General features: G+C 34.4%; 1 protein-coding gene across 1 annotated transcript in view; it reads right to left on the reverse strand.

Moving 5' to 3' along the window:
* The window catches only part of LOC149374067 (low-density lipoprotein receptor-related protein 2-like), a 645,855-nt gene that overhangs the window by 24,022 nt on the left and 599,594 nt on the right, over positions 1-22,239 (reverse strand). The gene's annotated exons all lie outside the window — the stretch shown is intronic.

Consider the following 22,239-nt stretch of genomic DNA (forward strand, 5'->3'; position numbering starts at 1 on the left):
TAGAAACATAATGAAAAGACTGAATAATGGATAATTTTAATAAAATTAAATATTTAATTATGAGCTTATTAGTAAGATTATTTATTGAAAACCAAAACAGAGAATGATGATTGCTTATAATTCTATTTAAATTTAATTTCCAATCGATAACGTAGCTACTTTAACCTGATACATTTTTAATTTATTGATAAGTCTTATTTCCTCATTGTTTTCATAAAATTGGTACTTAAATCCGAATTTATGCAATTTAAGGGAATCATTTATTTAAACTTTTATATTAGTATACTTAAGATATTAAGGTACTTGAATTTTTTGATTTATAATTGTTACATTTAATTAATAATATCTTTAAATTTCAATTATTAAAAAAATATTGAATTTAAATTTGCATTTTAATATTTTTATATAAATTATTAGATAATAAAATAAATGAATAAAATTGATTGAGATTCGAATTCGGAATGAAATTCTAAGTTATAAGATTTATTTATTCATTGAAATAAGTATAAAGCTTTTTTAATTTACTCTTTGTAAAACTCTTAAATTCAAATAAAAGAAGTTGAGTTAGTTAATGAAACTAATAAGTTATAATTTAAGAAATCAATAAGTAATGTTGGTTTAAAAAATTAAATTGCAATGTCTTAAATTGAGATTTTAATTAAAACTTAATAAAGTTGTGAGGAAAATGGCAATTGATTATTAGAAATTAAGTCAAATCCACATGCAAACCAAGATATTTTCTTACGTTCTTAAAATTTTTTTCAGACGAAATAAAGTTTTGTCTCAGTATTATTATAACAATTAGTGTTATCAATTTTTAAAATAAGGTTATTCTTATAATTGTTTGCATTAAAATCTTAACTTTTGATTGGAAATTGAATGTACTTAATTATACAATGTTTATTATTTTAATAAGATTAAATATAAACTAAAATATTTAAAAATAATCAAACTACATCAACAAAGTGTCAATATCATGTGACATGTTTAAATTAAGAATGGTAAATTCTTAAATAGTTTTTAATGTTTATTCGAAAAAAATTAAAAAAAAAAAAAGTTATTCTCATTAAAACATAAAATCTATGAGGTTTAGTAGATTTAAAAAAAATAGAACCATCAACTGAATCTCTCAAAGTAAAAAAAGCAGATACGTATTCTTTTAATTATAATAAAGAAAAACTAAGACCTCAAAGAATAGTTAATAAAAGTCCGAATCTCCTCTGCATATAATTTACATTAGTTAATGAATGATGATATCATGTAATTGAAATCCCTGCAGATAGAAGGAAAACAGTATTTATTAATAGAATTCTATAAACATTAGATATTAGCATATTTTTAGGAGGTTAATTTTCTCCAATTGTAATTCTAGAGGATAGGAACATGTGAAAATAACATTAAACAGTTCTAATAGAAAAAGAACTCCAAAATAATAAATAAGATTATTCCTAAATTTGATTTTTTTGAAACTTTAAACGTGTGATAACCTTAATATAACATTTTTCGAGCCACATTTTATTATTAATATGAAATAATAATTGATAAAATTAACCTTAGAAAAGGTAATTTAAAATCTATTAAATAAAATTAACTAATGTGTCTTAAAGCAACTTAATGTAAGGTTTAAAATAAGATTTCTTTCAGGATTTAATTCTCTTTTATAAAATACTATTAAAACTGAAAAAACGTTAGCTTGAATTTTTGCAATACTTTATTGGAAACTAATAAGTAGTCTTTGTCTTATTAATATAATGAATAATAAAATAACTTGAGAAAAATTTAGTTTAAAAAATTAAGGTTATTAATAAGTGACCTGCAATTATACTTGCTGACAGTCAAAATCTTAATGTTTCAAATCAAATTATATTTTATAAAGGTTTAACGATAACTATAAAAGGTATTAAAGTATTTAGTTTTTCTTGAGGACCTAAATGAATAAATATATGATTGGTATTTTTAATTTATCTAAATAATATAAAAGACTATTATAATCCTAATGACAAAGATTATTTTATGACTTAATGTCCAGATCTAGTGAAAATATAAGGAAGTATATCTATAAAATTATTAAATGAAATTATAAAAAATAATCTTATTAAACTTAACAAATTTAAATAAAATAATTTTTAACTAGTGATAATTTAAATTTATAATTTAAAAAATTAATGATATTTATTAAATTTAATTTATTCGTGAAGGACGAAATCAATAAATTATTGGAATAAATAAGAAGTTGTGATTTTTTAAAAATAATTTATTAAGTAATTCATAGATAAGAAAGGGTAAAGAATTAAAAATGAATTATTATTTTTTTTTTTAATAATCTTAGAATAACTTTTTTTTTAATATTAAATTTAATAATATAAAAAAATCCTGTTATAATGAATATAATTATAAAACATAAGTCTACTGATTATAACAATATCATGGGTCTTCTTTTTAATACTTAAAAATTATTAAATTGATTAATTATTTGAATTCGCAAATTTATGTTACAAATTAACTAAGTTTTTATTCATTCGGTGTATTAATTTTAAAGAAATTACTTTTTATATTATAAATAGTACATATTCCTTTAAATAAAAAATAGGTAGTATCAATTCAACTAAAAATTTTCTTAAATGTACTAGACTCTTATAGAATAAGTATAAATCTATAAAAAACTCTACAAATTTGAGAGCATTATCCATAAAATAATCTTGTGTTGCGTAGGATTTTATGGTCTTGAGGTGCGCACGAAGTTAATAGTCGAGGAACTAGTATCAACGTCTTTATTAATGCAAAAACGAGAGAAGAGCGCGTCGCGTGTGTACGATCTTCGTCCTTGACGGTTCCAGCCAGAGGGAGCGCTCCTTTTAGCATCCTATCTGCTTATCGCTTTGCTCCCTCCCACTACAATCATCTGTAGTAGGCCCCAAAAAGAGGGGGCGCACGTACGTGTAGCTATGATATCGTACGTGACACGTCCGAGGCCGCGCCGCTATTGTCCTCGATGGCGATTTCCCTTTTTAATTTACTTGTTTGTGCTAGAGTAATGTTCATATAATGTTGTTTATATTGTATGTGAGATTTCTAACGTAGGAGTAAAAAGGTGGAGAGAAAAAAAAAAACCTGTCCTTGTTCCTCCTTTACACAAATTCGCTAAATTGTTTTTTTTTGTGTAAGCATTTATTGTTTTTGTTCACGCTCTTCTCCCTTTATAATATAGTGCAAAATTGCAAAATTCTCATTTATAAATTCTTAGAGTGTAACAATCTTCAAGTTATTTCTACTAATTATTAACTAAATATTTAATCCCACTGTAGGTTATCCATGTTAAACTTGTAAAATATGGCATTACAGTATGTTATAATGTATCGTAGAATATTACTTATTTTCCTACTGTTGATTCGATCATTCTTTTAATGTTTTTGATTCGCGTTATTGTTACAGTTGGCTGTGCTACGAGCCTGTTAGATATTTTTACATAATGCATTTTTGTTCGTAAATATGGTAACTAAATTATAATAAACAAATGTAACCTAGATTTATGTATGTATACAAAATTTAATTAAAAATTTTTTCCTTTTTTTTTTTTTTTATATATATATCCTCTTATGCACGAGGACGTTTCGTTTTTTCAGCTGCCGGAGGTGCACTTCTGACCGCTACGCGTACTTAGTTTTGCGATGCGACTGGTCTTTGTATGGTCTGTAGCATTATTGGTTGCGCTGTCACTGCACCCGCCACTGCGCCTTCGTTTCCGGAACGGTTCCTTCTACCTGTAAGCATTCTAGTTGAATTGAGTATTAAGGGGCCCCCCCATTTTAGGAACCCGAACGACCCAGCTGCTGTGCCTAAAGCTATTTCTGCAGCCATCCACGCGTACCCTTCCCAGTTGGAAAATTTTCCTTCCGTTTGACCTACTTCACGTACCCTTTGAACTATGTCCTCTAGTTTAGTACCGATCGTTAATTTATCTTCTGGACCATGTTCTTGGCTACTCAGCTCCTGCAGTCCGTCTCTTTCTATTACTAATTCTATTAGGTTCAGCAATTCGTCTCCTTTTGTTCCTTTCATCTCTTGTATAATCTTTTTCAAGTTCAGAGTTGGGCCCTCCAGATTAACGACGTGACTCTTTCCTTTCTCCTGACCCGGTTCAAGTCTGGTTCCTGACACTTGGGCAGTACAGTCCTTTGCCAAGTCTATTACTCCAGCGTGGGACACCTTTATCATCCCGTGTTTGGAGTGCTCGCATTGAACATGTACCTTTTCTTCCCTTCTAGTGCTGAACGCGTGCTGATTTTTTGCGTGGAGTCGAGTCCAGTACGCCCCCTTTAATTTTGCTAAGACGATCGGACACTCCTCCGGGTTGTCTATTGTTTCTCCTAGGATAAGTCGTATCTCGCATGGGTGATCTTTCTCCACTTCTTGCGTCGGTTCTATTTGTGCGCATATGTTTATCTGGCCTAATTTTTTACATTGGTCGATTGCTTGTCAGGATATCGGAGCGAACCTTTTTTCACTCACGCTACTTACTGTATATTCGTACGTCGGTTGTAGGTATGCCACCATATTTTTCATGTTAAACCCCTCTTGCTCTACGGGTAGCGGTGTAATTCTAAGCAGGTCTTATTCTTCCTGCGTTACCAACGTTATTTCAATGTGATATATTACTTTCCTATTGAGTGCTACCGTCGCTATTTCTGCTATTTTACCTACTCTTTCCTCTGTCATTGTGCCCTCATCTCCCGGAACCCTGAGATCTGGCCTGAACTGACTTACTAGTATTTCTACCTCCAATATCGTTTTTAAGGCTGCTTCCGGTAGATGCGATATTCCTCGACTTGCCAAATAAATTATATCCGTTGCTGTCTCAAATTTCACTGCTAGTTTATCGGCCAGCTGCTCGAATTCTTAAATTATCTCTGGCATTCTATCATATCCGCTTACCCAATCTGTAAATATTTTAAGCCCTTTTTCTTTAACATCTCCTGCTTTATCCTCATAATTTTTTTTATTTGCATTGTTTGTTCGTGATCACCAAACGCAGAGACTTTTATTTGTTCTTTGAGATATTTTGTTATATCGGTCGTACTTGTCAAATTTAATTCCGTTAACTCCCGTATCTTGTCCTTGTTAGATTTCGATATCTGCCCCTGGAGTACCTGTACTGTCTCTACTTGGCTGTAAACTTCCTGCCCTACTACTGTCCTGTACGCTGTTTCGACACCTTGCAGCGCTTTTATGATCTTGTGAGTAGCCATTCTTATGCGATTTCTGCAGGCATCTTCTTTGCTTATTTTTACTCTGCATTTTTATTCCACTTGATTGGTTGCTCTCGCAAATGCATCCGTTTCTCTGATTCTTTAATCCCAATCTACATACCATATTATTTTCCAAGTAGACGCAACTGATTGGGACTGCCCCAGATTTTCCACTAATATCCCCGGATTCTTCTCGAATAGCTCTACTTCTTCCGGTTGCTTTCCTATCGGAGTGGCTTCCCCCCTAAAACATAGAATGGATACTTTTTTTTTTGATACCTACATTTCCCTTTTTGTAAATTAATTCCCAGATTATTTGAGAGAAAAGGAGTAGAACAAGGAAAAAAAAAAAATTCCTCGGAATGTCACTATTGTACGGCTCCCGATTACCCCTTCTAAATCCTAATATTTCGTACCAGCAATGTTAATCCCCGAAACAATGATTCTTAAGGACGGATAAGATCGAACTTTTGCAAGTCAAGTCAGGAATGTGGCTCTACTTGTACATGTTTTATTTTTGTATTTCCTTATTCCCTACATTTAACTTATATTTAAGGTGTGCTTGACCGAGGTGTACGTATGTATATATATATATATATATATATATATCTATATAACAACCTATCACTATGCGACAAAATTATTGTATTCTTCTGTCTATCGGCATGTTCGGCACTGGGAGTCATTTACAACAGGAAGACGCATGTGGTACTACAGATCGGCAATTGTCATACATGCTGCCCCTGCAAGTTTCCCTCGTTTATTATTCCCATGCTAATTTTTCCCTTTTCTATTTTATCGAGAGGAGCGGGTAGTAAGGATTTTTGGATAGTTTGGCTATATTTCGTCAGTGATTACTTTGACTTTGTAGTGTCAACTTCGCTACTTGATTTCCAGTGACTTTTGCCCTTTTCTCTTGTGTTCTCAATACGTGTTGGATTTGGCGTTATTTTCTCTACTTTCCTTATTACCTTGTTATTCTTGTACTACCCCGCGAAAATGGCGTTTTCTTCTGTGAATCCGGTTGATTTTGTGCGCCGGCTACGTGATTTCGCAAACCTACCGTACGATAACACTCGTGTTACCGGGTTTGCGGCGGTCAACGGTAGTGTCTGTTCCATCCTCGAAGGTTCTGTGATGGAAGATCTTCTAAGGTGCTGCAGCTGCTCGCATGTGAGTAGTATCCCTTTTTTTTTTTTTTTTTTAGCTGGGAACGAGATTGGTCGTGAACCCTCACGGGTTCTTCTCTCTTCCCCTCCCTCTTTGCGAGCCAGACTGGCCCACAGGCGCCGTGCCTTTGCCTGTGCAAAGGTATAAGTACCGGGGTGGCGTCGCATGCTACGATATCTACTGCCCTTCCGGACGATCGTTCAATGTCCTGTTCCAGGACTGCCGCTGGACTGCTTCTTTTCCGTCGACGGGTTCCGTACTGCAAACCAACTGCAACGTTTCGGAGCCCGGAGCCTCGTATGTCGTAGCCGTCGGTTGTACGTGCCACGGTACGTTCATCGTAGTGGTGGTTGAGATATCAACCTCCGACCAAGACGGTTTTCCGCTGGAGGGGCGGCCCGTTATACGTGTAAGGCCTCTCTTATTCGTTATACTTGTAAAAAAACTTTTATGATTGTATTAATTTTCCTTTTTCCTTTTGCAGGTCGAACGGGGGAATAACGGACTGTTTACCATCGCAACGTATATTCCGCCTGCGGTTTGCACAAGCTGTGATTGTACTCCCAGCAATCGGCCCGCACCGCCTAATCTGAATATATCCTCGCTGGTGGATGGGTTCCGGGACTTGGCTGTTGATTGTCTGCCTCGGGGACGAGGACGGGGACGCAGGAGGGAGCGTACTTAAGGCGTGACCCACGAAAGACAGAGAAGGAGAAAAAAATTTTTTTTTTCTTTTTTTTTTATTACCCCAATAATAAAAATAATTCTTGTATTCACACATGTAAAAATAAAACAAAATTGTAGTAAAATAAACGACTCGCGAGTATGGTTTTACCTTTCTGCATGCCCCCGCGTCTTCCCATATACATATATAATTTATATAATTTTTAAGCGTGAATGTTAATAAGCAAAGTATAATTTGGCCAAGTATTGGTACATTTACCTTAATATCTAAAAAAAAGTTTTCCATTCTTTTTTATTTATTTATAATTATATGAAAAAGCGCCACATTCCATTCTTATGTTTGCTTAGGCAATTGAAAAAAATAGTAGTCAATATTCTCTTGTTCTCCATTTTTCATTGTATTTTCGCGGTGCGTCCGGGGGCCGCGAAAATTTAAGCGAAGCTAGTGGTTTACTTTTGTACTCCCGCATTTCTTTTCTGTATTCGCATTTTTTAACGGGGCTTTTACTACGCAAGCTTTTTTTATTTTATCCACGTGGGATATTCTCACCTTGTCCTTCCTCCGAAGTTTGACATTCTTTTTCGCATAATCAATGCCAGTTATTTCGTAAGGGCCCTCATATTGGGCGTCGAATTTCCCTTTCGACGGCTCTTTTAACACATAAACCATCTCTCCCTCGAGGTAGTATCTCGTATTCAATTTGCGGTCGTATTAATATTTTGAGCGGTATTTTGCTTGCACTTGATTCATTGCGGCGATGGTTCTCATCTCCGTCAGTGTCGTTACCAGCTCATTAAAATATTCGTTCGACGTCTGGCCGCTGGATGATGTCTTAAAGCTAGTAGGTGTTCTCGCTCTTTGCCCAAAAACAAGCTCATGTGGTGAGTACCCTGTACTCTCATGGTCCGTAGTATTGCATGAGTGCATGCACAATGGTAAGTGCTGGTCCCACTGATCTTCTTTCTCCACGTAGGCTTTTATATATTCGGTGAGCGTATGATGCATTCGTTCGATGGCCCCATTTGTTTGAGGGTGAAATGCCGTACTACCCATTTTGTCTATTTTAAATAATTTTGCTAGTTCATCCATGCTTTCATTCATAAAATGGGTGCCTCGGTCAGACAGTAGATGTTCCGGGGGTCCGAAATATGCTATAAATTTATCGGTTATTGCCCTCACGGTCTCCTCAGCTGTTGCTCTCTTCACTGGTACAAGAACAATAAACTTTGTTAGCCAGTCTTGCATAGACAAAATATATGTGTAGTTATTCATCGATGGCTTACTGATTGGCCCGTAGTAGTCTATTAAAATTTTTTCAAAAGGTCTACTCGGTGTGTCCGTAATGAGCAACGCTTGTTTTTTTTTTACCCTTACAAGTTTTTTCGTCTGACATGAAGGGCATCCCAAAATGACTTGCCTTATGTCTGGGCGCATGTTTCTCCAATAGTAGTCCTTCGCGATCCTACTATATGTCTTGTTCATGCCTCTGTGCCCGCCTATGGCTGCTTCGTGGTACTCTTTAATTATTTTCAATCTTTGACTCGTCGGTGGAATTATCAATGTGTTGGTGTAGAGCACCGCCGCTAATCTAGTGTCTTTGAATATTTCCTCGAAAATATCGGCAAAGTACCCCCATTGGGTAAGATTAAGAATCGCTAGATCCCTGACAATTCCAACTGTTTTAATATTGTTTGCAATTATTACGTCTCAGAGAGCCTTAACACACTTTTTAATATTCGATTTGAGCGCTGCTTCCTCAAAATGCTCCATTACGTACATGTATATCACCGTTACCTTTCTCTCTCTAGTACTTTTAGCTTCACCTACGACTTTCTCCTTGTTGTTCATGCGCGTCGGATTTATGTACCCTCTTTCATGTAAAGCATCTATTGCTTCTGTATTGGGTACCGCTTCCGTTACCGTCATAAACGCCAGGTTTTCGAGATACCTAAAGGGATGGTTTTCAATTTTGCTTAGTTTTTGGCACAGGGGTGGGTCTTCCCCTTCTTTTGGTGCCCATGGCGGTCTTTCATTTGGCAGGCGTGTTCTGCACACCGTGTATTTTTCCATCGATGGAGAGCGTGTGACTGTGTTAGTTTCATTCTCGCTTTCTGTTTCACATAATGCGTTATTCAATTCATTAACCTGCCCTATCTTTCCTTTCATCGTATTTTCAGAGCTTTCGTCATCGCTGTTAGTGGGATGGTTGTCTCCTTCCCCTTCTTCTACACGCATATTCGAGTTCGTCTCTCCATCGGTGTGGTTTTGCTCTGTTCCTGATTGACTTTCTTCATCCCTTCCCCACTTACGTTGGTTTGTTTCTCCATCTCTTTCTGGCTCACTCGCGCATTCTTCCTGCCTTTCACAACTACTACCGTCATTGTTATGTGAATCATTTTCCGACTCGGTAATAGAATTTTGTACTAGGGGCACGTAATGGGCATTTTCGCTGTTACCTTCCAGATGCAAGTGGCCGACCCCTTCTTTTTCCGTTGCAATAAAGTGCGCATAAATATAGATTTCACGATTTAACTTAAGGTGTACACACACGTTCTTTTTGAATTCTTGCGAAAATATGTACATACATTCCCCAGTTCAATATTCTGTACGCGACATTAGTATATTTTCTGTTTCTTCTGGCTCTTTACACTTTTGTAGGTATTCTGAATTTTTTAATATCATTCTCAACTCGTCGGTCGAGAGATTAAGATTAAATAAAAAAATTAGGCTATAAAATAGGCAATTTCCCGGCGGGTCGCACGGTAGTCCTGGCACTTTTAAAAGTATTTTATGAGGTTGAATGCATTCATTCGTTTCCCTTCGTGTATTATCGTTAAGATATGCCAGCCACTTATCTGTCGGCGCCGTTGTGTCTGACGGTAAGTTGGGTTCCTTTACTGTTCGATCCCCTGGTTCTTCAAACTGGACTCGCTTATCACTTTTACGCGACATTGGATCTGTTTTTTCCCTTTCCTCTGGTGGCGCTTTTTCCCTAAGTATTTTTTCGTTGGGCTCCCATACGTCGATCCTCATTCCCGGCCTCCTTTCTACATCTCGCCTTCTTACGTCAATCATAACTTGTGCCCACAGTTCTCCTGATCTTCCCTCTAACAAATCGTGTATATCCGGTTCCTTGTCTGCTTCTGTTGTTGGAGCGAAATTTGTTTCCGCGCTCACTGAGAGCTCTGCTGACCTATGTTCTACTTCTTCCGTGTTTTGTGCCGTGGTACTATTTGACGTTTGTGGCGTATCACAATTAACTATTTTTATTTCCTTCGAAGGGCTCATTATTGTCGGCGTAATCGAAAAATTCAGCTTTTGTCTGTTTAATGTGTCCATTTGTCTCTTGCGCAATTTTCGTTTTCTCTCCTTGAATAGTACTGCTGCTGGTGTACTCATTGTTTTTACTCCCCTTCGAAACCCCGGTTCTTTCATAATATACCCTAATTTCCCATCCGTCATTCCTTGGGAAATAGGATCATCCCCTGCCGTAGCGATTGGTCTCGTCATTTTTTCAATTTCATCATCTGATGCATCCGAACCTGTGCCTTCTATTTCCATATCGAGCTTATTTTCATTCTGTCTCTCATATAGTTGTTTTTTTTCTCCCTTTTATTACATTCATAAGTACCGTCAGTGAGCAGCTCATTTGCTGTATGCTCGTACTGTGGTGTCTCTCCTTCACTCTCTTCTTCCCTCGATCTTTCTCGTGCTTGATCGGCTCTCTCCAACGCTTCAACACCTTTGCCTTTAAAACCACCTTTCCCAAATGTTACGATGCTTCCATCTACCTCGTTTGCTTCTGTTAACTTTCGGGTGCCTTTCACTCTCCTCGCCTCTTCGGCCGCCAAGCTTGCTTGTATCAGCTGCCAGCCCCAATCATCGAGTCCCGTACTGTGATTTTCTGATTCGCTATTCATTATAACTGGTGTTCCGCAATTTGCAACAATAACGTCTTTTGACAGAATCTCGTTGCGTTCCGTATCTGTTTCTGTTTTTAAATTACTAACTATAATATTCTTTCTTGGGCGACCTCTTTTTCTCACTGTTTTCTTTATTTTCCTGCTTAATTTTTCGTTTATTCCTACTTTTTCCTCGGATTCGGAATCTCCCTCACCATCAGCTTGACTATCTATTTTCGTTTCATACTTATTTTCTCTCCGTTCATCCAAATTTTGTTTTTTTCTCTGTACTTTCTTATTCAAATCCTCTGAATCAGAGTAAATAATTTTCCCCTTTTTAGTATTTCCTGAATACGCTGTTTACGGGTCGCTCGTTTTTAAAAAATGCGCGCTGGAGGCCCATTACTATCGGCTAGTCCTTCTTTCTCCTGTTCGTCTGCCAGCTGATACAGTTCTTGGCGTGGCCGCTCAGTGTTTATTTCTCCCTCTCCTATTACTGGATTTCGAGAGAGTGCGTCGGGTTTTTTGTTCGAAATGCCTGGCTGATACACTACGTCAAATTCGTAGCCTCGTAGCTCCGCTTTTAGCCTGTTAAACCTTATGTCGGGCTTCTTTGACGTGTGGTAATGTTTTAATGGCCCATGATCCGTGACCACTGTAAATTTGCGCCCAAATAAGTACGGCCGAAACTGTTCTTTTGCAAACATTATAGCCAATAGTTCCTTATCATACGTTGGGTAGCGTAATTCGCTCCCTCGAAGGCATCGTGAAGCATATTCACATGGTCTATCTTTACTCAACTCGCCTTGGCTTAATATTGCTCCTATTGCGTAGTCTGATGCATCTGTTGTGACTATAAAAGGCTTATCTAGATTAGGTGCAATAAGTACCGGCTCACTACATAATGCGTCAACTAATGTTTTGAAAGCTTGCTCCTGCTGCTCTTTCCATTTGAAATCTGTTCCTTTTCTCAAGAGTTAAGAGAGTGGCTGAGCAATTTTCTCATAATTCTGGATAAATCGTCTATAATATTCGACAAATCCAAGAAATTGTTTGATTTTCTTTGCATTCGTAGGCCTCGGATATTTTTTCGCTGCTTCAATTTTTTTTAAATCTGTTTTTATTTGTCCGTTTCCTACTACGTGTCCCAGTACTTTCGCTTCGCGTTTCAAAAATTGGAATTTTTTCGGCTCAATTGTCAAGTTTGCTTCCGAAAGCCGCTTTAAAAGTCTAATGAAACGCCTCTCGTGCTCTTCGAGGTTCGAAGCAAACACCATGATATCATCCAAATACACTTCGATTTCATGACCTTGTAGACCCGCCAACGCGAGTGACATTGCTCTCAAAAATGTATTCGGCGAGTCCGTACACCCCATTGGCATTCTCTTATACTGATAATGACCATCTGGCCCAGAAAATGCTGTTTTGTGTGCATCATCCTCATGAATTTCTATTTGGAAAAATCCCTGTTTTAGATCGACTACTGTAATGTATCGAGCTGACGCTAAATGCTCGAGTATATCACTTTGGAATGGTAAGGGATGGCAACTTTCTACAGTTATTTCATTGAGCTGCCTAAAATCAGTTACCACGCGCCAACGTTTCTCCCCGTCCGGCCCCGCATGCTTGGGTACAATCCACATGTTAGAATTGTATGGTGATTCCGAAGGCTCGACGATTCCTTGCTCGAGCAATTTCTCTATCTCTTTTTTCATCTGTTCCCTTAGCGCTGATGGGTACCTATAGCGCTTCGCCGTCACGGGCTTGTCCGTCGTAGTTATGATGCGGTGTTTCAATATATGAGTTGCTTTCAGTGGTTCTCCATCCAGACCAAATACAAACGGATTATCCTCTATGAGTTTCCGGACGTGTGATTTTTCTTCCTCGTTGCAACTTGAAACATCAATAAGCTGCATTATTTTATCGATTCTCGCTATTTTTCCTTTATCCGACAACCTACTTAAATTGTCAGTGTCCTTGAAATCACTATTGGACCCGCCACTTGTATAATTATTTGTAACGCCATATTGAACTTTGTTCATTTTTCTCCTTTCTTGGCCATCTGCCTCAAAAAGTCTTATAATTGCCTTATTAACGCCTCGAGCGTCGTCCCCTTCGACGCTAAATGGATCGGCCTCTCGCATCACTTCGCATTCTAGTAACTCTATTTCCGGTACAGGTATGCTTACTGTTTCATTTAGTGTGTTTACACACTCAGCATAAACTTTTCCACTATTATTTTTGGCTATAAAATTTCCGAATAAAACTCCTTCTCTCATTCTTTGCAAAGGAACCCACCCTACTTTTATTTTTTCGCTATTTACCCCGACACGGGCATATATAACTTGCCTTGACCTAGCAAGAATCTCGAGCATCTCTGGCTCGATTAAATTAATTTTCATTCCTCCTAATTCAAAAACATTTTCTGCCGCGCTTATGCGACCTTGATATAACTTAAAAATGTCCCATCCAATAATACCTTCCCCATCTATTGGGAAGTCGCGTGGGACCACATGCAACCTACACATAAGGCCATTCAGTGGTATTTCAACTACACCTAAAGTGCTACGCTCTCCGTGCGTAACACCTACAATTCTTACTCGGTTCCTCACGTCAAAGAATGCATTTGGAAGAATACTGTATTCCTTTATAATAGAAATTTCAGCTCCTGTGTCCGCATAGAATTTTGCTTCCCCCCCTCTTAGTTGAGTGCTTATCATAAATACCAAAGGGGGTGTCCTACCTGCTAGAAATATATTTATTCTTGCTTCACGCTGAGGCTCCCTTCCGTTATTGCTTTATCCTACTTCTATTTGAGGGCTGTTTTGAGGCAAATTATCTCTCCTGGTCGTCATATCAACTCTTACACTCGCAGCTAGCGACTCTCTTACCTCTACGTTTGCCGTTTTTCTGCTGTCGAGTGTTTTTGTTATCTTCCTATCTACTGGGGGATGCCCGACGCTTGGGGAGTGCATCGAGCATCCTGGGAGTTTGAATTTTTTGCGCCTGACCCGTCTGTTCTCGTATTTTTCTCATGATTGTATTGATTATTTTGGTTTCCTCTTTGATTGTTAAGGTTGTAATTGTTGTCTCTGGCTCCATAGTTATTATAATTATTTTCCCGTCGCTGATTATAATTGTTATAATTGTCATTGCTGGGCACGTAATTGTTATAATTGTTTTCTCGTTGCTGATTATAATTGTTATAATTGTTATTACCGGGCGCGTAATTATTATAATCATTTTCTCGTTGCTGATTATAATTGTTATAATTGTTATTACCGGGCGCGTTAATATTATAATTATTTTCTCGTCGCTGATTATGATTATTATAATTATTATTGGGTGCATAATTACTTCCCCTATTTCGACCATTAAAATTCCTGTTTTCTTCGAATGGCCTATTATTGTTCCTGTTATTATTCGCTGGAGGGCGACTATTGTTGCCATTGAAGTTTCTATTATTATTGTTATAATTATTATAATTGGATGTGTAGCTATTATGTTTGTTATGGTAATTTCTAGGGTCAGGGTCACTATACTGCACATTAGGTGCCGGATCATTGTACGCAGGTCTTCCTTCATTTTTGTTCCTTATCTCTGTTAGTCTCTTGGGTGGTTCTGTTTTGGGCCTATCGGGGTCTTTTATTCTTCCGTTTTTCGCGTCCCTTCATAGCTTTTCGCACCCGCTCGTAGAGTACAGACAGTGCTCCTGACAATATGAGCACCACTTAACATCTTTGATGCCGTCCCATTCGTCCGTATCGCTCTTTCCCTCTGGCGCATCGCTGATTACCATGCCTATCCTTGGATTCCTCTTACCAAAACAACTCTCCCGTGTTGCATATGTGCTAAAATCATTAGGTGCCATTTGACGTAAACTTAACTCGTTATCTACATCTATAGCCGCTTCAATGGCCTCCTCCAGTGTTGCAGGTTTTACCCCGGCCACGTTCCAATTGTATGGCGCTTTCAACCCATATATAAACTGTTTCGCTGACTCTCTATCCGCAGATTGTTTTAGGGCATTTTTCTGAATCTGGGACAGCTGTGGGTTGGCGTCATGGGTCATCATTATTCTATTATGCAACCGTTGCACCCGGCTGCAGTACTGAATAACTGACTCGCTATTCAGTTAAGTCAGTGACTTGAGTTGGGCTAGCTGTGTATCTATGCATCCCATGCTTTCGAATCGCCGTGACAGCGCAAGTAAAAATGCGTCTACGGTATTAAACAGTGATAACCGGGTGCAAAATTGATCTGCCGCCATCCCCCTAAGTTTACCGCCTAACGTACCAATAAAGTATTTTTAATATTGCGGCGGAACTGCTAGATTTGCTGTCCTCACCATCTGTTCAAATAGCGGAAAGTTTATTGGATCCCTGTTGAATATAGGGATGCCACTCGCCGCGCTGTTGACATGGGACAGTGCACTATAGTGCATGCTGACAGGGTGCGTGTTTTCCACTCGCTGTTGACTCATGATAGGGTTTATATAAGTCGGATTTGGCTGTGCTTGATGTTGCTGCTCTCGCAAAATGTATTCCCCGTGCATGTTATTATCCCGAAACGGCCAGTCAGATGACGGTGCTATCGGTTGGCCTCTCACCCTTTCATTTATTGGGCCCGTGGGTTCGTGGCTGGGTCCAGCGTCCTGCATCCTTGCGCCCGAAAAATTTGGGATTCCCGTTTGCTGCCCCCCATACATTCTTATTTCTTCCAACGTCCTTGACGGTAAGTTCCAATTGTTTTTATGGCCAAATACTAATTCCCTACAATTTTGTGTAAGTGCTTTCTCCGAAAACTGAGTCACACATTGCTGTGCTGTTTGCTGCGCCACTTGTTTTTCTCCTCGTCTGAACGCATGTTGAAGCGTATCCTGTGTATCTTTGCTGTCGAACCTATCTTTCGAGTACGAGTTTACGTCCCTCGAAATTTCGCTCATCCCATTTCCGGCTGTATAATCTGCATTCTTTAAGGGTGACGTATTCGCAGCGTCGTTTCTTACGGTGTTTGAATATTCTGCACCCGCCCCCATTATGCATGACGTTGTTTGTGAAACTTTCTCCCTAATCACCCCAGGTTTCATTTTTTTCAAAAACTTCAACATTAGCATACGCTGTTTCTTACCCATTTTTTCCCATTCCATTTGAGTTTCGGGACTGTGCTCTAAAAATACGGTCAGTATTTCTGACTCCGACTCATTCTCCGGATACGAGGGAATTTCGTCCTCCCTAACACTCACTACATCACTGTGTGCTTCATCGAAGTTTTCCATCGTAGATTCTTTATTATTCATTTTTTTGAAATTCTTTATTTCCTGTCTGTATGAGAGCGCTTAAACACTTATAAGTAAATTTCTGTACGATTCTTTGCGTTTCTATCTCACGATGACAAAACCGCTATACTTTAACACTTACCGTGTGTCTTATTTATTTTTTATTTATTTATTATTTCCTTACTTTCAATCTGACAAATTTATTTTTACTGTCCAAAATTTTCCTGACTTACGAAAAATTACCTTAATGACGCACCGCCAATACTATGAGGAGGATACCGAACGCAAAACCGATATAGCAAAAAAAAATAAATTTATAACGCACTAAAAAATTTTAACAGGACCCCTTGGACAGTTAAACATATTTATTTATTTATGAATCTCAAGTACTTACCATATGCTCCCGGCTAGAATAATGGCGACCAAGATCTTTATCATCCTTGTTTGCTTGATTTCCATCGTAGTCCCGGGTATCCTCCGCCTTGGTCCTTGATTAAAGCTGCTTTTTTTTTCGTACTTCAGCAACTCCTCGCTCCGCTAATTTCTCTCGTAGCAGTTCCTAGTTCACTCCGTGGCACGACACTATGTGTGTTTCCCAAAAATCGCGAGAGTCGATATTTTATCGTCGACAAAAACCGAAAAAAAAATTTTATTTTTATTTAATCGCGATGACCATCCCACTTCTGACACCAAAACTGTTGCGTAGGATTCTATGGTCTTGGGGTGCGCACGAAGTTAATAGTCGAGGAACTAGTATCAACGTCTTTATTAATGCAAAAACGAGAGAAGAGCGCGTCGCGTGTTTACGATCTTCGTCCTTGACGGTTCCAGCCAGAGGGAGCGCTCCTTTCAGCATCCTATCTGCTTATCGCTTTGCTCTCTTCCACTACAATCATCTGTAGTAGGCCTTAAAAAGAGGAGGCGCACGTACGTGTAGCTATGATATCGTACGTGACACCTGGTTGACGTAAATTTTTTTAAATTTTATTTAACCGTCCTGAAATAGCATCAACTTCAATCCCTAATCTTAGAACTGTGAATGAATGAATAACATCTATTGATTTAGTTATAAATTGAAAATTTTAATTTATTGTTATTACTAATAATTCATCAACATCTGATAATCAACAATTAAAATTTTAAGTATTAGAAAATAAAAAAAAATCAAATAAATAATATTGAAAATGTGAATATAAATAAGATAAATAACATTGATGACCTAGTACTTAAATAAATAGATATAAATTAAAAATCATATCTCTTAAGCATAAAATTTTTAATGATGGAATAGCCAACAAAATTTTTAAAAATTGGTACAATAGTTAAAATAGTCTTAATAAATTGACCTTTGAGTAGATATTTAAGTAGATACTCATTAAGTTATGTAAAGATTAATATACATACAATTAAGATTATAATTATTATAATAACAGATATGGCATGATAATGAAATGTAATTAAATTATCTACAATGAAATATAATATTGGTTCATTATAAAACCAATAAAAGAACTCATCAAAATTTAATGTATTTCTAAGAATGAAATTAGTTATATAAGCAAATCTTTAATTTATTGCACTAATCTGCCATATTAGAAATTTATCTTCATTACATTATAATTTTTGGAAATCTATCGAAAGAATAAAATCCAGGAAAATACGGAATTGTTCAATCAATTAAATTATTAGAAATTTTAGTAAAAAAATTCAGCATATTCTTAAAAATATTTTTTAAATAATATTTAAAGTATTAAAGTTTTTATGAGAGAAATTAAAAATCCAATTGAAAAAATTACATTTCAACATATATAAAAATCTAGATGGTCTCTATATCGTCGTGATATTCTTCCTAACCCCAATACAATATTGAGGCAAAAATATTATGTTTTCTCCTAAGAACATTTAAATAAATATAATTTTAAATTCGTTTCATTTATTAGAATTCCAAATATTATTGGATACCAAAAAATAAGCCTTCTGAAAATAGCAAACACTGTTACTTTTAACTAAACATAATGAAAAAAAGCTACGACATAATAAGTATCATGAAAATCAATATTAATAGAAGAGTGAGGGAGCATAATTCCTGTTAATTCCCCTAAAGTAACTAAAAAATAAGTCCTAACAATCATAAATTTGTAATATTAAATTTTGATTTTATTCCATTTAATAATGCTAATCATCTAAAGATCTTAAAATTCAGTTGGAAATGCAATAATTATAGTAGCTGAAATTAAATAAACTCGTGTAGCAACATGTATTTCACTAGTAAATGAATAATGAGCTTAATCAATAAATCCTAAGAATCCAATAGTAGTTATTGCATTAATTATCCCTAGAATTTCAAATACTCCTTTTTTTATTCTTTTATTACAGATTATAACAAAAAATAATTCATTTTCTTACTAATGAGGATATAGTTTTTAAAATTATTTCTACTATAACAAAATTTTAACTAAAATTAAAAAAATCTACAAAAAAATGAAAAAAAAAAAAATTAAGATATTTTTAAAATGTTTTAATTCATACAAATGAAATCTTAAAATAAATGGACTAAAACATTAATTTAAAATTAAAATTTTTTTTAATAATAATAAAGAAACTTCTACAAGATGAACAAGAGTTACTATAAAAAATACTTTGCAAATATAATTAAGTAAATCATTAAAATTACTATACAAAAATTTATTATGTTTCCATCATTACAATTAAAATAATTAAAAAATATTATGTTATTATTTGTTTAGTAATAAAATAATTAAAGTTTATATGTAATTGTTAGTATTGTACTCAAAATTTATATAACACATAATATAAATAAAACGCAATTTATAAAAACTTTTTCTAAAATTATATCTTTAAAATAAAATCCTGAAACAAAAGGCATTTAACATTAGAAAAAATTAGAAATTATTTTTATAATTGTAGTCATAAGTTTTAAATTTATCAAACTCCCTACTAATCGAATATCTTAAAAATTATTTAATGAATTAATAATAATTCCAGAACATACAAATACGATTAATTTGAATATTGCCTTAATAATTAGCTAAAAATAAGGTAAATGTACGAGGCGTATGCGTTAGCACACACTAGGCTCGGATAGGGATATTGGGAAAACACAATAAAACACAATAAATTTAAACAGCATGAAAATAACAACTTTTAATGTCACTTACAGGCCAAGAAAACACAGTTAATATACACAAAAATTGTCAAAGTCAAATTTATACCGGAGAAAATAAATACTGTCTATTTTCTTAAAGCAACAAACTATTAAAATATATAAAGGTAAAAAATGTAGAAAGAAAAGAGTCAAGTTGAATAACACGATATGTAAACACGCACTGGCCTTGAGCTCGCTAGAGATTTTGAAAGTTACTCGAAATAAATGTGAAACTGAAAGCACTGATAGAGTATAACTGATTGAAATATTGAATAACTATAAACCACTGTCTGTAAAAAATGCACAATTACTGTCTGTGAAAATACACAAGAGTTTCACTGAGTCTTGCTGTTGATAATCACTGGTAGTTCGATGAGATTAACTATTTGAGCTGGTCTGCAAATTATGCAATGAGCAACTTAAACAAAGCACTAAGTGCACTGCACTGCACAACTGAGTTTTGTCCGCTGTATAGCGAGAGTTAATCAGAAGATTTACACTAGCATTTAACGTGATGTATGCACCTTTGAATGCTAGAGTTTGGCAACGTAACTTAAGAGAGTCTTTCTTCGACGAGAGCTGAGTATAATCTGGCACTTACAGTATACAAAGCTTGCCGCGTGAATGAGCACACACACACTTGCAGGGCGCCAAGTCGACCAAGTGCACACGCTCAGAGCGTTAAGCCGACAGAGACTACAAGTGTACATAGTGTACACAAAAGCCGGGCCTACTGTCGGTCGCTCTCATTTCCAACAATAAAAGATAATATTTTATCTTATAAATTACTCATATAAGTCGTTATTGGGATAACGTAGAATAAGCAGTTATTCTTTTTAAAAAATATTAAAAACTTGCAGATAATCCAGCAATTGTTATAGTAATAATCCCAGTAGGAATAACATAAAATAATAACATTTTATTTTTATATATTGAGTTATAAAATTAAATTATAATATTTACTCTTGCTATCACTAAAGTTGATAAATAAACTAATGAAGGTACAGGAGTAGGGGTTGCTATGGCAGCCGGTTATAAAAATAAAGAAAGAAATGGAGATTTTGATAGATGCTTTTATTATTACTAACATTATTACTATTTTGTTATTAAAATTTTAATTTATAAAGTTTCATAACCAATGAATTTTTTTTATTCTGATGAATAATATAGTTATAATATCTCTGATTCTATATCGTAAAATTGTTAATACTCTAGAATCGTAAGAATGAAAATTTTAATCATAAATTATTAAACAATGAAATATTAAACGTTATCCTTCTCAACCTAAAATTAAAGAAATCGTGTTTGGTCTAATAATTATAAACAATATATAAATCATAAGAAAATTACCAAATGAAAAAATCAAATATTGTAAGAGCTATGATTAATACTATCGCATCAATAAAATATAATTATGAATGAAATTAGGAATACATTATATGAAAAAAGATGAAGTAGTTCAATCCTAATAAACTTTTATATTCATTAATAAAAAATTAGTAACTGTAAAATTTCATGTAATTAATAAATCACATTTTACAACTATAAATATATGTTCAACAATAAATGTTAATAGTTTTATTATTAAAAAGTGAATTCTGCGTGAATAATATAAAATGTTGTATTTAAAAACAATTTTGTAAGTTTGATTGTAGACATAATTATTTTTTAATAAATAATTTAAATTTATAAAAAAAATTAATTTTCAAAATTAAGAAATTTAAGGATAAAAATTAAAAAATTAATATCGAATATTCAACTATATTATTAAAATGAAATTTTGTTAATTTGTAATTTTATATCCAATTTAAACAACATCAAAATGAATAAGTATTACAACACGCCCTAAAAAATTTTTTATACATCAAAATTAAAAAAATTCATTTTCTTTATTTTAAGATAATTAATCATGACAGTAATAATTTTTCTTAAAAGGCTTAAAGAAATAGGAGCAAATGTATTATTAATACACAATAATAATCAAAATATTATTAGGGAAATTAAAAAATAAATCATACTACTATCTTATATCATATTTTGTCTTTTAAATTGTAAATAAGAATAAATAACCGGTACAAATGTCCTTGAAAAACATAATCCATGAGCAATTATTATCATTTATCCTGTGTAATACACTTAAATTTTTATAGAAAATAATCTGAATAATATGATTGTTACATTAACTACAAATTAACATGCAACAATTATTTTCAAACGATTATATTAAAGACATAAAAAATTAAAAATATCATTCCAAAAAATCTTAAAATCTCAATTAAATCATTAGAAATTATAAAATTCATATTTATTATTAATACTACTGGGTACAATTCATATTGCATAGATAGTCAATTATGGAATAAAAATACAGGTAATTTTACTAAAAATTCTTTAAATATTAAAAAATTAAAAAAAATTATTTAAAACTTCTTTAATAAAAAAATTTTTCTAAAAATAAAAAAAATTTATCAAACCAAATATCAAAAAAAAGTTATTTATGAAATTTATAAAAGAAGAGTAAAAAATATTGCTTAAGATGAGATACAAAGATGCGTTTAACTGTTCTTATTAGGATAATTATTCTATATCTGATAAAAATGTAGAAATTAATTAAGACTTAAATTAAAAAAAAAAAAAAACATAAATTGTTTATAAATCCCACTAATTAGGCCATTGTTACAATAACTAAAAGAGATTAATGAATTCAAATGTTAAGTTCTATTTTTCTTATTAAAATTACTTATCTCAATAATAATAACGTTGATATGTATATGTGTATTATGAATCTTATT

The sequence above is a fragment of the Copidosoma floridanum genome, unplaced genomic scaffold, assembly GCF_036245765.1.
Source record: "Copidosoma floridanum isolate Cflo_tuat_1 unplaced genomic scaffold, Cflo_Japanese_pri ptg000022l, whole genome shotgun sequence".
Taxonomy (NCBI): Eukaryota; Metazoa; Arthropoda; class Insecta; order Hymenoptera; family Encyrtidae; genus Copidosoma; species Copidosoma floridanum.